Source organism: Pelophylax lessonae (genome assembly GCF_965119305.1).
Source record: "Pelophylax lessonae genome assembly, chromosome: 11".
NCBI lineage: Eukaryota > Metazoa > Chordata > Amphibia > Anura > Ranidae > Pelophylax > Pelophylax lessonae.
Window position 1 is genome coordinate 230,524,528 of NC_138778.1, and position 18,097 is coordinate 230,542,624.

Genomic DNA, 18,097 nt, shown 5'->3' on the forward strand with positions numbered 1-18,097 from the left:
AAGAACATTGCTCACCTCCTTTTTCAATCTCATCCTTTCCTTCCAGTTTCAGGAACACATCATCCAGCGTGGTGATAGAGATGCCATAAGTCACAATTTCCCGTCCAACGCGTCCCTCCAGGTCAGAGAGCAGAGCTTCAAAAAACAATTCAAAGCATTTGAAAATTCTCAAAAAGTAGGTGAGAATCCATGATATGGTGGTACGGTTTCAATGCACATTTGCAAAGAGCCTTTCTGCTTTTTTTTATAGCAGGTTTTATTTAGACCTCCTCTGCCAGCTGGGAGGGTAAAGCAATTTTGTTGTGTTCCTGTACCTGGGAAGGTGTCTATGTCCTCAAAAGGTAGGGTGAACGTCACATCCTCGGCATTCTGCATGCTGAGTTTGGCATTGGAGACGTGCTGCGTTATGAGTGATGTGATGGCCTCTGTGTCACATGGCGGGGTCACCTGCATCCTGATCACCCAAGGAGACACAATAAATAGAAAGGCATCAGACAACATTTTCCACCAATATTAACCCCTTATTCCTGAGAAGACATCAACCCTTTAGCTGGGCAAATAGGTTTCTCTAAGATTGCAAAGCTATAAACAAAAAACTGACCTAAGTCAGTAATGGCCGGAATACACGATAAGAAAATCGGCCGAAAATTTCCATTCAGTGGAGGTTCGGCCCATATTCTACTCGTTAATGCCCAGCCATCAGTGACCGATATCGATATTGTGAACGAAAAATCCTGTTTGAAAAAACCGAAAAATTCTGTCGTCTTGTTTGCGAACGAACGATATTCTATACGTTGGTGTTAAGGTCGTTCATTTAAAATCTGTCGAACATCATCACGCATGCACTGTTTCGATGGTCAGCGGTCAAACGGTCTGGCGATATTCGGCCTGTGTATGTTGGCAACGTTTTCGACCAACGAACACTTTTTCATAAGTCGGTGGTCGAATGATCGGCGATATTCGGCCCGTGTATTCCAGCCATAAGTCAGCGCTCACTGACTCACAGTGGAAGGTAAAATGCATAGACCATATGTGCAAAAAACACACAAGCATATATAAACATATAAAATGGTAAGGCAAACAATTCTAAAGAAAGAGGGGGGGGGGGGGAATGTATATATAACAAACAAGTCAAAGATGGGAGTGCAAAAACCTCATTTATGAACGAAGTCCTTCAACAGTCCGGAAAAAATCACAGTGTAGATATTTCCTTGTAGTGGATGGTCATGGAGTCCAAATCAAGGTGTATGTGGCATATAGAGTGCAGGCAGCTCCTCTGGAAGTGAGGGACCCTCCAGGCATATAGCAAAAAAGGAAGAAGACAAAGGGCGCAAGGTCACAATATAGTATGAGAAATATGACAATTTATTGTAGTGACTTACATGTACAAACGATCCAAAATACAGCCGGTAAACCATGAACAACGGTCCTTGCAATGGGACACATCCGGGATGATCAGATTCGGGGACCTGCTGAGCGATCCTGTGCTGTGTGGCAGTGTCTATGATACAGGTGCCGGTTGCTGCTGTAGGTGGCGCAGGCTCCCTGGATGGGCAGTCCTCCTCCTTCATCAGGCCTGATGAAGGAGGAGGACCTCCGAAACGACGTTGCGGCCCGCCCTCCACACTCTATCCAGCTCTCTGGTTCCTGTCAGATTCCGTGGAGGAACTGACAGGTCGCTGACATCACTTCCGGTTCCGGGTCACTGCTTTAATCGACCCCGCTGTACACAGACATCTGCAAGGCTGCCCATCCAGGGAGCCTGTGCCACCTACAGCAGCAACCGGCACCTGTATCATAGACACTGCCACACAGCACAGGATCGTTCAGCGGGTCCCCGGATCTGATCATCCCGGATGTGTCCCATTGCGAGTACCGTTGTTCATGGTTTACTGGTTGTATTTTGGATCGTTTGTACGTGTAAGTCACTACAATAAATTGTCATATTTCTCATACTATATTGTGACCTGGCGCCCTTCGTCTTCTTCCTTTTAAGGTTGCAAAGGTCACATTTTAAAGGGACCACATTGCACCTGCAAAACCATCAGGAGATCTGGTTTGATAGCAACACAATTGATGGTGTGTGCCAGAATGACCAAAGGAGACTGGGACTTGGAATCCAAAAGTGTCTATAAGGAAGGACTGTCTGTGATTCTCACCACAACTAAGAAAATGTTCCATTTTGTGGGACGAAACAAAACCTTCCTTCAGTTATGAGGCCAGTCATGTTTGCCAAACCCCTTAAAGGGATTGTGTGAATCCTCTGCTAAATCCCACCACTTTACATTCTGCAAGTTCCTTTCTGAAAGGCTTTTCCTCTAGGTTTTGGGTGCTTACCTCAAGTGATAGCCAATGCCCCATTTCCTCTTCAGAAACAAGGAGCTTCCAACACATTTCAGCCTTCCTTTGGAAAGCACGGCCTTACGGTCTGCAAAAAATTCAGACGATGACTATGAGATGTTGATAGAGGATTAACCTTACATTCACTGAGGGTATTCTTGTAGGAGCAACCATAATCCTATCTATGGGTGGGTGTTAGGTGTTAGCATACATGTAATAAAGAACTATGTTTCTTCCTAGTCTCCATAAAGATTGACCGAAAAAAATTGTTGGACAATTTTGTGCTGTATAACAGATATTCTACTATAGAACAATCTATATACCATTGCTTAACCCTCAGAAGTCATGGTACTGAAAACGTAAGAAGATTTTTTTTTTTTGTTTCTCTTGTGCCTGTGAGAAATATAAGACCTTTTGGTCTTCTAAAGCTAACATAAAAATATGGAAGGAATTTGAAAGAAAGAAAAAATGAAAAAGTAAAGGAATTGATAACTTGTGCCACTGATGCGGTTGTGCATGTACTTGAGTGTCCGTGCGGCCTTTAGTATGTCGGCTGCACTTCAGACAACTCCAAGTCTGACTAAGGGAACATAGTACCAACATTAAAAAAGGTGAAAAGAATCATATGGCGCTTTTCCACTGCATGGAACCAAACGGTTCGGCTCGCTTTTGTGCTTTTCCAATGCATGGTACGGTGTTGGAACGGTTCGGTACGGTTCGGTACGGTACGGCGGCGCTTTTCCACTACATGGAACCGAACGGTACGGCTCACTTAAACAGTACCACCTCGGTTGTGGTTCCAAGAGGGCCGTACCGGTACCATATCCCACAATCCTTTGCATGCAGCCTTGACTGTTTGTCACTACTAGCCACTGATTGGTCAGAGAATTGTTGTTATCCCACCCATTTACTACTTTAGTGGAAAAGCAAACCGTACCAAACCGTACCGAACCGTCTCAACACCCAGTGGCGTAGCGTGGGTTGTCAGCACCCGGGGCAAGGCAAGTAATTTGTGCCCCCTAACCCGCGGGATTTTAGCACTCGAGTCTCTTCCACTAGATTAGTTAAATAAACCCTTACCCCCTAAGCACATGTATTGTTTGTTATGAAAATACTGATGTAATTAAAGTAAAATTAATCTAAATACAAGTTTGAATGACCAGCGTGCCCACTTTCAATGCAGAGAGACCAGCGTGTCCCCTTTCAATGCAGAATGACCAGCGTGCCCCTTTCAAAGCAGAGAGACCAGCGTGCCCCCTTTCAATGCAGAGAGACCAGCGTGGCCCCTTTCAATGCAGAATGACCAGCGTGCCCCCTTTCAATGTAGAATGACCAGCGAGCCCCCTTTCAATGCAGAGAGACCAGCGAGCCCCCTTTCAATGCAGAGAGACCAGCGTGCCCCCTTTCAATGCAGAGAGACCAGCGTTCCCCCTTTCAATGCAGAGGGACCAGCGTGCCCCCTTTCAATGCAGAATGACCAGAGTGCCCCCTTTGAATGCTGAATGACCAGCGTGCCCCCTTTGAATGCAGAGTGACCAGCGTGCCCCCTTTCAATGCAGAGTTACCAGCGTGCCCCCTTTCAATGCAGAATGACCAGCGTGCCCCCTTTCAATGCAGAGAGACCAGCGTGCCCCCATTCAATGCAGAATGACCAGCGTGCCCCCTTTCAATGCAGAGAGACCAGCGTGCCCCCTTTCATTGCAGAGAGACCAGTGTGCCCCCTTTCAATGCAGAATGACCAGCGTGCCCCCTTTCAATGCAGAATGACCTGCGTGCCCCTTCCATTGCAGAGACCAGCGTGCCCCCTTTCAATGCAGAATGACCAGCATGCCCCCTTTCATTGCAGAGAGACCAGCATGCCCCCTTTCAATGCAGAATGACCAGCATGCCCCCTTTCATTGCAGAGAGACCAGCGTGCCCCCTTTCATTGCAGAGAGACCAGCATGCCCCCTTTCAATGCAGAATGACCAGCATGCCCCCTTTCATTGCAGAGAGACCAGCGTGCCCCCTTTCAATGCAGAATGAACAGCGTGCCCCCCTTCAATGCAGAGAGATCATCGTGCCCCCTTTCAATGCAGACAGACCAGCGTGCCCCCTTCAATGCATAGAGACTTACCTGCAGCGGCGGCTTCTCCTCAGTTCCCTGCATCTCCTCGAGTCCTCCTGCCTCCTCCTCGGCCAATGGCATGCGTTCGCCTTTCGGCCAATCATGAAGAGGGTCTCGGACCCACTTCCTGATTGGCCAGGAGGAGGATCCGTGTGACAATAGCGAATTTTCATTCACTATTGTCACACAATGGGTGGGCTGCTCTGCGCCCTGGGTCCACCCTTTTTTTGAAGCCTATTAGAGCCTCTGGTTTTAATCAGGTGATTAAAAAAAAAAAAACACTCTGTGACAGCGCCAGCCTGCTGACTCATTCGCTGCTAAACTGACTGAGCAGTGAGGAGAGGCGGCATAGGCGGGGCTTGGCTTGCAACGCCACCCAACTCTACACCAATGGACAGGTGAGGCACAATCCAGCCCCACCCTGACCCGACCCGCCATTTTCAGCATTAGGGCAGCCGCGCTGGACATCTCCCAGCCTAAAGATGGAGGCAGCAGCAGACAGTGTGTGAACTGTGTATGTCAGAGTCAGACAGACAGAGTGACACTGCGGATGCGCCCCCCCCCCAGATGTTGCGCCCGGTGCGGCCGGCCCCCCCTGCCCCTCCCACGCTACGCCACTGCCAACACTGTACCATGCGGTACCATGCAGTGGAAAACCAAACCGAGCCAAGCAGGGCCGAGTGGAGCCGAGCTGGTACTTGCAGTGGAAAAGTGCCAATAGTGTGTCCAAACATTCTAACCAATGTCATAACAAGGACCCCCACTGGTTTTAAATTCTGGGGAATCGAGAAAGTTGAAATCTTCTTCAAGCAGTAAAAGTGATTCTAAAGGCTCAAGGTTATTCAAGGTAAAAAAAAAAACGTCTCTGTGCAGCAGCCCCCCTCAACCCCCTATAATACTTTTTTGAGCCAAATCTCGATCCAGCGATGTGCACGAGTGCCTCAGCTCTCCGGGGACTCTGCCTCCACATTAGCTGAAACAGCAGCAGGAGCCATTGGTGAATGGACACGCAGCTTGGAAGTGAGCGTGCTCGGGTGCCCCCTTTTTAAGCTGCTTCTCTGGGGGCACTTGGCAGGAGGGAGGGGCTAGGAGCGTCGGTGAGGGACCCGAGAAGAGGAGAATTGAGGCTGCTCTGTGCAAAACAACTGCACAGAACAGGTAAGTATATATGTTTGTTATTTAAAAAAAAAACAGAGACTTTAATATCACTAAGTCATAGAGAATCTTATTGGATTCATAGAACTAAAGTACTTGTCCCTAATGATCTTAATATAGAATTCGATTGACATTTTTTTTTTTCATCAGTGACTTATGAATTGCAATCTGGTTTCAAAACATTTTTATCTTTTTCATAAATCTTACCCAGTTGCAGACTTTGAATGTGTGACACGAGCCCAAAAAAAAAGGCCATTATTGTACACAGGACATGTGTAGTACATCTAGTCCTTCAGCCCTGCTTCCGAGACCTCCCCTGTCTCGGTACTTAGCAATTCAGCTCTGATTAATCAAAGTAGCATTGCCCAGTACAAAGAGAAGGTCCTGACAACTGGAGCTGTCAAAATAAAAGCAGTCTGAAAATATTTATCAACAACATTGCTCAGCCACCAAAACAGAAGGGTAAAAAGAAACAATGTTTCATTTGTGTCTTTCTGTTTATTCCTTTGCAGATGAAATCAGTTAAAACACAAGTAAAAAAAGTTTTGTTTTTTTAAATTAAATGTTTCTGTTTAACCCCTTTGTTTACTCCAATCAGGCCTAATTAACTCTTTATTCTCCTCCATTCAATTATTAAGTAAGGGCAATATACCAATTCCTGCCCCACAGCAGCAGGATCCACACTGATTGGCTTCTGAATGCCTTTTGAATGCACAGTCTGTGTCTCTGTCAAGGTCTTACCTTGCCTTCCTGTTGGCAGCCATCTTGGACATGTGTCGCTCAGAGATGATGTTGCACACATGACTATATATTACCTGATGACTTGCAGTCCTTGCCCTTGTTTGTGCTCCAAGGTGCATCACTGCTAGCAGTCTTCTGTTCTCCGTGTTCCTCCATGCATGACCTGGCTTGGATGACGACTTTCCTGGCTCTCGATTCTGTATCGGCAGATGACCCGGCATCGACAGATGATCCGGCATTGGCAGACTACACGCTACTGGACTCGACCCCGGCATGGATGACTACCCGCTTCTAGACTCGATCCCAGGTTGGATGACTACCCGCTTCTGGAATTGACCCCGACTGTTCCAGATTTCTCTCCACACTCTTGCTGTACGTTTATTGTTGTTGACCTAATAAACTGCTTTATTTTACTTGCATCTTCCTGTGGTCTGGTTTCCTGGCACCCCAACAGTCTCTTAATTAATGCTACAGTCCATTCTGCCATTACTTTTGGTTGCAGATGACTGCTTTCCAATTTCCTTATCACTATCTCCTAAATTTATTCATCCCATTGAAGTTTAGATCTTCCTTTAAGACATCGTTACAGCTCAGTTAATAGAACTTTATATGCAGGGTTATTCTGTAGGAGGACTTTACCATACCTAAGTCCAGTCAGGGAGATAAAAAAAGGACAGGACGTTTTTCCAAACTGGTTTGGGTCTCTGTTTTCATAACAGAAATGTTTGTAGGCAGGTGCCTACAAGGGGAATGTTTTATGCTAGCAATTTTGACAGACTGCCCAGGTTAGGTAAGGGTTAAGCTGTGAGATGCCAGGTCCCTGGGCTTTTTGGGTACTGCCTTCTTTTCCAGGTGCCTGGGCTCAGGGAACTGCTGCTCCATAGGGTCTTCCGGGAGTCTGTGGGGCACTGAGTCACTGTTCAGGACCGCACGGGAAGCAGCTGGTCTGCATTACAAGGGAAGATATAAACCCGTAGCAACCTTCATCTGCCACCCTCAAGTGACTCACCAGGAATAGACACTATTATACATGGACTTCTTTCTTTCCAGGAATGCCTGGACAGCCACAGAATTGTTAGTCGGGAGGACTGTGTTACATTTTATTCTGTACTGTTGCATAGGCTCCAGCAGAGTTCTTTGAAATGTTTTAAAGCCTGGTCAGAAATGTATAAAAGGGGTGAATGATGGATTCTGCAGTATGAAAAAACAAGGCCTGTAAAGCACACGTGAGGTATGAAAGCAAGGCCTCTACAAAGGGTTAACTTGACAGAAGGCATGGAGGAAGAGAACAGTGGCCATGGGTAACCAAATACTGGTGGAAAGTAAACGGCAGCCTGAAGCCTGACAAAAAGCATGGTACTTGGCATGGCGATGGGTGTCCTGGTAGTGAGGGGGGTCAGTATCCTGGCTCTATCCCCAGCGTCAGTGCCCCAAAAGTTAGGGACCAAACCCACGTTACGGAGGCCCACGGCCTGGCCGCATGGTATGGGAGAGCAGCAGGAGTTGTTAGGTGCATGCATGAGGTCCACACTAAGTGCACGGCAGGACCCCATTCTGTGAATTGGTGTAAGGTGACAGAGGTATGCTGGACAGGTGGAGAGGACATGGGCTTAGCAATACATTTAACATAAATGTTCCTTTTGAAATGGCCCCCTGAACCATGCAGCAGGATGTTTTACACTAGACCCATACCTGCCAGGATGTCGGCTTCATCCATAAACTGCGTGCTGAATAAGGTGACGTGACCAGCCTTGCGCTCTTTGAGAACAGACCATACGTGGTGCCTGGAGAACGGGTCAAGACCGGACGTCGGTTCATCCAGCAACAGAACCTGGAAGAAGAGGAAGTTTAAGGGAAATTAGGTTTTATATAAGAGATGTTTTCTTTAGATAATTCTGCAGACACCTAAAAACACTTATAGGGAGATTTAAAAAGTTATTGTGCTCAATTCATTAAATAAAAAATATTTCAGGAAGATCACCTCGGGGTCGCCTAATAGTGCAATCGCCAGTGTCAGTTTTCTCCTCTGACCTCCACTCAGTTTCCCAGCTTGCAGATGTTGAAAGTTAACCATGGCCAGGTCTGAAACGACCGCTTCTACCTAGAAAATACATCTTCTTGGTGAAGATATCTACATTCTCAGTATGTCTGTATTTAACACATATTAATATTTATCCTACCTGAGATTTAATTTTTCTGTTAGGAATTCCTTTAATCTTTGAAAAGACCTCCAAGTTCTCCTTTACTGTTAGAAGGTCAAAGTTTACATCGAACTGCGGACAAAACCCGATCTTCCTCTGGATCTCCTGCCGTTGATTGAAGTCTGATAACTGATAATTATAAATGGTGGCAGATCCTACAACAAAGAGGCAGATGGGATTGATGGAATGAAAGGTTACATCCAAAACTGATACTTATTATTTGGACAGGTACCTGTGGCTTGGTTCACATTTTGGCTTACTATATAACTCTTGAAGACCTCTGTGACCTTACTAGCCTCTAATACAGCAATTTTTCAACCAGGGTTCCGTGGAGCTAAAGGGTTCTTCCAATAGTTGCTTGAGTTGTGGTTGATTGACCTACCATTTCATGGTGTCTGCATAGTTCTAAGACCAAAGCCACTTGGCAGAACCAGCAGCATGACACCGTTGTTCCTTTTATCTGTCTGTAAGGTTTGCATTCCTCCTACTGACCACCAATGTAAGGGTTACATTCTTATTACTGATCACCAATGTAAAGGTTGCATTTTTATTACTGATCACCAATGTAAGGGTTACATTCTTACTACTAACCACCAATGTAAGGGACATTCTTCCCACTGACCACCAATGTTCCCAATTTTTGTTTATTAAAAGTCTTGCAATTAATAAGCATAACATCAACATACATAAATAAATGTATACATATTTACATGACAGGGGGAAAAAAAATACATAGCAAATTCTGCTCTCAAACAAAGTCTGCCTTTACAGCAAAAACAAAACTCACATCATGAACATGTCATTACCGAGGAAAGGCAGGTCTGATATTCCTCCACGCCCTTATCCAGAATGCTCAAGGCTCCCTGCCCTTCTCAAGACCACGAATCTTCCCAACCTCACCCAGAATATCGTACACCACCACCTCGACAGGGAGGACTTTCTTCCGCAGGGTAATCTGGCACCGTGCATTCCACATGAAGTAAGGACAACTATACTAACTAGAAAAAGTGTATCCAAATCAAAATCCCAGAGAGTCGGGAATGCCCCGTACACCCACTCTGCATAACTCATGCGATAGAGATGCCTAGAGCCCTCCCCACCCTTTTATACACCTCTATGTTAAAGAGACACTGGAGCAAAAAGTGGTCCATAGACTCCACTTTACCAACACACTCCGCTCTAGGACTTTCCCGATCATCCACAGGGCGACGCTTCAGGTTCCCTCTCACATAGAGCCTTCCATGGAAAGCTAGCCAGGCTTGATCTCTAAACTTCAAAGGGATTCTTCCCAAGTTAATTAAACGCAACCCCTCCCTCATTAAGGGGCCTGGGCAATCCCTTAAGGTCAGCGACACACTGAAAGCAGAGCCCAAAATCCTCTTCTTCAGAAAGTTCCTGGGGAGGGACTTTATATCCCCCACTGTCACCTGCCACTGCCAAAGTATTTTCAGACATGGGGCAACATAAGCCAGAAGCTTGCCATGTCGAACTCTCAGACTTTTCACTGGCCCGCCATCTTCCCATTATCGCAGAAAAGGCCTAAACCAAGATTGAAAAATACCCACCCATCCCGGGGGGGTCTCTGCTAACATATTACCAAGATTGTACTTTAAAAAAAGCAGAGAAAAGAAAACTATAGGGTTGACCATTCCTAGACCATCCTCCCGCCTGGACAGGTACGTTATATTGCATTTGATCAGGTTCAGCCTATTTCCCCATAACAGTTGCAAAAAGCAGCTGTACACCCTTGCATAGAGGGATTCCGGCAAGATACAGGCAAAGCTAATATATAAAAAGATTGCAATCAGGTAAGTTTCAATCAAGTCAACCCTTTCCCTAAAGGAAAGTTTCCATTTCTTCCAGTTTGCTACTTTGGCATTGGCATTCAGCAACCCGCTTTCCCAATTTCGATGACCATAGTCACCAGGACCAAATTTGATGCCCAACACTTTAATTTCCTGCTGGGGCTCTGGGAAGGCACCTGGAAGTTCGAAGCTTTCACCCTCCTCACCCATCCAGAAAACTTCACTCTTTTCATGATTGATTTTAGAGCCAGAAGCCTCCGTGTACTGCTCTATCACAGAGACCACCTCCTGCGCCTCCTCCATTCCAGAGATAATAACAGACACATCATCGGCATAGGCCACGACCTTCAAAGGCGGCACACCAGCAATTTCCAAAGTCACGCCGTACAACGATCCACCCTCTAACCTTCTTATGAAGGGGTCGATTGCGAATACATATAGCAGGGGGTTCAAAGGACACCCCTGGCTCACACCAGAGCCAACCTCTAAAGGCCGTCCAACCCAACCATTAACAAGTGGGAAGCTCTCAGCCCCTTTGTATAATGTTTTCAGCCAATCTATAAACCTCCCCTGCAGGCCGTATCTACGAGGTAGCAAATACAGGTACTCATGATTGACTCGATCAAAAGCCTTCGCCTGATCCAATGCCAGCAAGTTCTTTCTCCATCCAGCAGCCCTGCATCACTCCAAAGCCTCCCGGACAGCTTAAACTGCTGAAAAGGTACTTCTGCCTTGGACCGAGCAGTGCTGATGATTGGACAACAAATCGCCTGCTACTGACGACAAGCGCCAAAAAAGAATCTTCGCCAAGATCTTTCTATCAACATTGAGAAGACTGATGGGGTGCCAGTTCTCAATTATTGAGGGGTCTTTACCTTTTGACAGAAGAATCACAGTGGATTGCCTCATGGAGGGAGGGAGAGAACCCTCTTCTAAACAGCTGTAAACCTCCGCTAAAAAAGGAGCCAGAATGGACTTAAAACACTTGTAAAATTCAGCTGTCAACCCATCTGGCCCAGGCGATTTTTTTGGTAGCTAGCTTCTCTATAGCACAAACTACCTCATCCGCTGTAATTGGTTCTGTCAAATCCATTAAAGGCAATGTACCATTTCCCAATCATGGAGTAGAATCCAGAAAGCTTTCCATCCTGTCCCGACTAAGGTCCTTTCTTCCCAGAAGGTCTGCGTAATATGACCTGAAGATCTCCAGGATCCCCATACTTTCCCTCAGACCTATGACCGTCTTAACTGCTATGCCTTGCTTACAGTTCTGGTAAGGATCAGGTGAGTGAGTGGTATTTCCCGTAATCTCTCTCCAGAACCAAGGAGGTATGCCGGTCGTATTGACACTTCCTAAGAAGAAGCTTTACCTCAGAGATCTCCCCTGGATCTCCTCCATATGAGACAAGACCAGGGCTTTTTTTCAGCTGGAACTTGGTGGAACTCAGTTCCACCACCTCTGGCTCAGGCCCTCTGTTCCCTGCTCACCACTATCAGTTGTAAATACAGAAATCCAGCTTTTGTGTTTACAAGTGACAGCTTGTCTCCCAAATGGCTCCCATAGATCTGATCTCCTGAGTGGCTCCCACTAAGTGCAGGATGGGGACAAGAGAGATGCAGGTGCCTGTGGTGCAGTGCGGATGCAAACACCCTCACTGGATAATCTCCCTGCAAGTGAGAGAGGTGGAGCCCCCTACAGTGTGTGGGGAGGTACTAGAGCTGGTTGGGTGCTTCAGCTTAATGTAACAACAAAAGTAAGGTGGAATATGGTGGAACTTTTAAGGAGGAGGAGAGTGGAGGGGGGGGGGGGGGTTGCATGCATAGGTCATAGCTGAAGAGATGTGGTTAGGGAACGCAGAGGTAAGCAGCGATGGAAGAAGGCTGAACACTGCATTCTGTGTGTTGCACACCCCTGAACTCTGAAAACTATATGCAGCGAACAACTGAACAACTGAACTCAGCACTCTGTACATAATGCATCCTCGAACTCTGCACATAGTGCACCCCTGAACTCTGCACTCTGCATATAATGCACTCCTGGTATTTAATACCCCTTTAAGACCCTTCCACTGTTAGTGAAATTCGACCACAGCCTCTATTTGATGCGGCTTTGGGAGTGTGTGTGGTGGGGGGGGGGGAGGTTTTGGGGGGACCGTGGTTGAGTTCCTGCACCTATTTTCTGAGAAAAAATACCCTGGACAAGACGATTAAGCTTCCGCTGCAAATGCTGGTAGGCAATATACATACCAAGCTGCTTCTTACTTATGGTCTTGAAAAGTTCAATCGCCCTTTGTTTCACAAGCTCCCACCACTCTGACTTACTGCTGCAAAAGTCCAGAATAGAAACCTGTGCCTGAAAAAAATCCTCAAAGGATTGTCTTACCTCTACATCTTCCAGGAGAGCCGAATTCAGTTTCCAGGTACCCCTTCCCCTGGGTGGAGTGTCCGAGGCATTCAGAGTCACAGACAGCATACAGTGGTCAGAGAACTCCACTGCCCTCAACTCAGGTCCAGAAAGAGTTCTCCTTTAAAAAAAAAAAACCTATCTATCCTACTCTGACTATTCCCTCTCTGAAATGTGAATCCTGTGCTGCCAGGGCAGTGCTTAATGTGCACATCTACCAGGCCTGCTTGTCTAACCATATCTCTAAGAAAAACGCTATCATAACCCAGCCTGTCTATGGAGACCCTCCTGTCTTCAGGCCTAATTATGGTGTTAAAGTCACCTCCAAAGACAACCTGCTGGGATGTAAAAAGGAAGGGCTTGATCTTTGTGAGGAGGCATTTCCTGTCCCATTTTGATTGCGGTCCATAGATATTGATCAGGCGCAGGTCCTGCCCCCTAACAGAGACGTCTAAGACCATGCATCTCCCCATTTCTACCTCAATTACCCGCCGGCACGTTACCATATCGGTTTTAAAAAGAACCGCAACTCCGCTGCAAGGCTTAGCCGCAAGAGACCAAAAGGAGGGACCGCATCTCCACTCCCTTTTTTGCTAGATGGACATCGGCCAAAGTATTGAGCCAGGTCTCTTGCAAAAATAAAATTTTAGCATCAAACTCACTGAGCAAAAATAAGGCAATATCACGAGCTCTTGCAGATTTCATGCTGGCGACATTAATGGTCAACAACAGGAGGGACAGACTCGGGGACCACATCACCATGGGAAACAGACACAGGAGGGGCAAGTTTCCTCCCTAACTTCAGCTACTTCATCTTCTATATCAAGCCTCTGCAGCTCAGTCTCCAATCCTGGCAAGTTATGCAGTGCCTCTGGGCACTGGCTATATGGATGACCCAGCTGCTGGCACAAATTGCACCGAATCTGGGTGCATTCTCTGGCCAAATGGCCTAAATCCTGGCACAGTGAGCACTTCTTGATGGTGCAGGATGATGCAAAGTGGCCTTTATCACCACATTTATTGCACAACTTAGGCTGACCTTGGTAGAAAATGGTCAGCTTATCCCTTCCCAGAAAGGCTGAGCAGGGAAGGTGCTGAACTACATTGCCCAGCACCCCTAATTTTAGTGACACTGTCCAGGCCCCTGTCCATATCCCATGCTCATCAAGAGCTTCCGCAGTGGAGTGAGGACCTCGCCATATCGGCGTAGCCATACTATTAAATCAGCCTCTGGTATGGATTCATTACGCACCAAGATTGTCACAGACTTTATCAAAGGCTGCCTTGAAATCACTTTTGGCACCAAACCACTCCACTGCAGAAGTCCCTTGCACCTCCTAAATCTCTCCCAGAAGAGATCCAAACTTTCAGGTTTCACAAATGACAAATCAAATTCATAACTGCCCACCGGGCAAATTAAAGCAAAAATATCACAAGCTTTAAACCCCATTTCCAAAATCAACTCAGCCACCCTCCCCCTTACTGGTGGGGTTCCATCCCCCTCCCAACTCAACTGAACCACATTCCTCCTCCTATACCCACTAACCAGCCCCCCACCAAACCTCCCTGAATGGTGATTATTAACAAAATTACCACCGTGCGACTCCCCAAAACTGAAACATAGCTTCCTATATTCCTGCCAGCAGAAGATCCATCCGTTTGTTTTTTAACATCTGACACACACCTAGCAGATAACGATTGTACAGATCCGGGATTGATCTGTACAATTGATTAATCATTCCTCTACTGAGCAGGGGGAGAAATGTCATTTTTATTTTTCACAGCAATATTAACCCCTTCACCACCACCCACCACATCCAATGCTTTAGCAATATTACTGCTGTCATTTTCTGGCACATCCATAGTTCCTGCTGTCTTCACAACAGTGTCCATACTCACCGCTGTACTCATAATGATTTCACCTCCAACAGGTATCTTCTCCTCCACCAGGACAGGGCTTTCAGCTGATGATAGTGAAGGCTGCTCCAAAACAGCAACAGGAGAAACATTACTGACAGAGACTTCCATGGCTGCCTCCACTGCACATGGTGCACTGTGCTGAGCCCCTCCCCCACCAGCCCTGGAACACAGGGAAGCTCATCTGAAAGTAATGCAGATTCTTTGGATCTGGCAGCCTACTTTCCACATGCAAGTTTAGAGGCACTACTGGTCTCAGCAGACACATTAACAGAGAAAAAACGTATCTGCAGTGTTTGCTGCAGGCCCATCCGCCTTCTTCTGATGCATCTCTGTCAGGGGTTTTCCTTCCATGTCTGTACAGGGATCTTTCACTGCAGAAAATTCAACAGGCAGCTGTTTGCAGAGCTCCTTCTCACCTGGGACACCATCCATCACAGCAGGGGGGGCAGACTTGTTAGAAGGCAGCACGGTGTACTGTGATTTCTCCACCAGTAATGCCTTAGCTGGTCTGTACCTTCTCTGCCCATCCTCAGGGACTTCTGAAGGGTCGTCAGTAAGGGCAAACGTGTCTGCTGTTAGGGGTGGCTCCATCTGCTGAATGAAAGTCAGGGTGCCATGTTCACTCTCAACCCCCTAGCTGGTTGCCCCTGGCGATTCCCAGGCCTGACATGGGGGGAGAAGCCGATGGAGTCGGGTCATCCCTTACCTGAGGCTGCTGATCCACAGAGCTTGCTGGTGTCTGGCTAGCAAATCTCCTCTCATTATTAAACATTTCTGCAAAAGCTCCACTCCTGTCTTTCAGCTTTTCCAATAATAAAGATTGTTTCTTTACTTTCTCTTCCATTTGCTGTAATCCCGGCTTCATGGCCAAACGATTCTTACTCCAGGCCTGGCAGTACTTTGCTCTGAAGTTTTTATGTTCAGCTTTCAAACATTTCAGTTTCTCCTCAGCTCTTCCAATCGCCCAAAAACGGTCAATGATCTTCTGTCTGTAGTCATCCACATCCTCCCCAGGGCCTGGACCCACAGTCAGGTCCTCCACCTCCTCCTCCTCACTAGGCCCTGTGTCATCAGGGGGATCCCTCCCAGGGCCTCCCCTAGGATCAGGCATTGTTCCTGGGCCAAGCTAGCAGGCAAGGCCCAGGCTTGAAAAAAGGCTGGTTCTCAGAGAGAGCTCCTTCAGTGTGTCCTCCTCCTTCTTCCCACTGACCACCAATGTAAGGAACATTCTTCCCACTGACCTCCAATGTAAGGAACATTCTTCCCGCTGATAACGAGCATTCTTCCCGCTGACCACCAATGTAAGGAACATTCTTCTCACTGATCACCAATGTAAGGAGCATTCTTCCCTCTGACCACCAATGTAACGAGCATTCTTCCCGCTGACCATCAATGTAAGGAGCATTCTTCCCTCTGACCACCAATGTAACGAGCATTCTTCCCTCTGACCACCAATGTAAGGAGCATTCTTCCCACTGACCACCAATGTAAGGAACATTCTTCCCACTGACCACCAATGTAAGGAGCATTCTGCCCACTGACCACCAATGTAAGGAGCATTCTTCCCACTGACCACCAATGTAAGGAGCATTCTTCCCACTGACCACCAATGTAAGGAGCATTCTTCCCACTGACCACCAATGTAAGGAGCATTCTTCCCACTGACCACCAATGTAAGGGACATTCTTCCCACTGACCACCAATGTAAGGAGCATTCTTCCCATTGAACACCAATGTAAGGAACATTCTTCCCACTGACCACCAATGTAAGGAACATTCTTCCCCCTGACTGCCAATGTAAGGAACATTCTTCCCCCTGACTGCCAATGTAAGGAGCATTCTTCCCACTGACCACCAATGTAAGGGACATTCTTCCCAATTTTGTTTATTAAAAGTCTTGCAATCAATAAGCATAAAATCAATATACATAAATAAATATATACATATTTACATGAAAAGGGGGGAAAAAAATACATAGCAAATTCTGCTCTCAAATAAAGACTGCCTTTACAGCAAAAACAAAACTCACATCATGAAACACATCATTACCGGGAAAAATAATCTTAATAAGACTCACACCACCACACCAGACATCAAACCTGTGAGGTCAAGAAACAAAACCACTCCCATTATGCATGCAGCCCTTCTTCAAAAATGAAGATATTAACTAACAAAAGCTAAGGGCGTGAAAGAAATAGCATAGGAAAAAAGCTTTTCACCCAGAGATGGACAGTTCACCAAAAGCAGGTCTGATATTCCTCCACGCCCTTATCCAGACCGCTCGAGGCTCCCTGCCCTTCTCAAGCCCCCGAATCTTCCCAACCTCACCCAGAATATCGTACACCACCACCTCGACAGGGAGGACTTTCTTCCGCAGGGTAATCTGGCACCGTGCATTCCACGTGAAGTAACGGACAACTATACTAACTAGAAAAAGTGTATCCAAATCAAAATCCCAGCGAGTCGGGAATGCCCCGTACACCCACTCCGCATAACTCATGCGATAGAGAAAGGGGATGCCTAGAGCCCTCCCCACCCTTTTATACACCTCTATGTTAAAGGGACACTGGAGCAAAAAGTGGTCCATAGACTCCACTTTACCAACACACTCCGCTCTAGGACAATCCCGATCATCCACAGGGCGATGCTTCAGGTTCCCTCTCACATAGAGCCTTCCATGGAAAGCGAGCCAGGCTTGATCCCTAAACTTCAAAGGGATTCTTCCTAAGTTAATTAAACGCAACCCCTCCCTCATTACGGGGCCTGGGCAATCCCTTAAGGTCAGCGACACACTGAAAGCAGAGCCCAAAATCCTCTTCTCCAGAAGCTTTCTGGGGAGGGACTTGATATCCTCCACTGTCACCTGCCACTGCCTAAGTATTTTCAGACACGGGGCAACGTAAGCCGGAAGCTTGCCATGTCGGACTCTCAGACTTTTCACTGGCCCGCCATCTTCCCAGCATCGCAGAAAAGGCCTAAACCAAGATTGAAAAATACCCACCCATCCCGGCGGGGTCTCTGCTAACATATTACCAAGATTATACTTTAAAAAAAGCAGAGAAAAGAAAACTATAGGGTTGACCATTCCTAGACCACCCTCCCGCCTGGACAGGTAAGTTACATTGCGTTTGATCAGGTTCAGCCTATTTCCCCATAACAGTTGGAAAAAGCAGCTGTACACCCTTGCATAGAGAGATTCCGGCAAGATACAGACAAAGCTGACATATAAAAAGATTGGGATCAGGTAAGTTTTAATCAAGTCAACCCTTTCCCTCAAGGAAAGTTTCCATTTCTTCCAGCTTGCCACCTTGGCATTGGCATTCAACAACCTGCTTTCCCAATTTCGATGACCATAGTCACCAGGACCAAATTTGATGCCCAACACTTTAATCTCCTGCTGGGGCTCTGGGAAGGCATCCGGAAG

General features: G+C 46.8%; 1 pseudogene across 1 annotated transcript in view; it reads right to left on the reverse strand.

Moving 5' to 3' along the window:
• Positions 1 to 18,097, reverse strand: part of LOC309567502 (ABC-type organic anion transporter ABCA8-like) — a 140,998-nt pseudogene that overhangs the window by 43,398 nt on the left and 79,503 nt on the right. The window contains exons 13-18 of the transcript XR_014226122.1: positions 8,524 to 8,699; positions 8,325 to 8,444; positions 8,036 to 8,174; positions 2,338 to 2,428; positions 315 to 454; positions 16 to 135 (exon numbers count right to left, since the gene is read on the reverse strand). The product of XR_014226122.1 is annotated as an ABC-type organic anion transporter ABCA8-like (transcript). The remainder of the gene's footprint in view (positions 1 to 15; positions 136 to 314; positions 455 to 2,337; positions 2,429 to 8,035; positions 8,175 to 8,324; positions 8,445 to 8,523; positions 8,700 to 18,097) is intronic.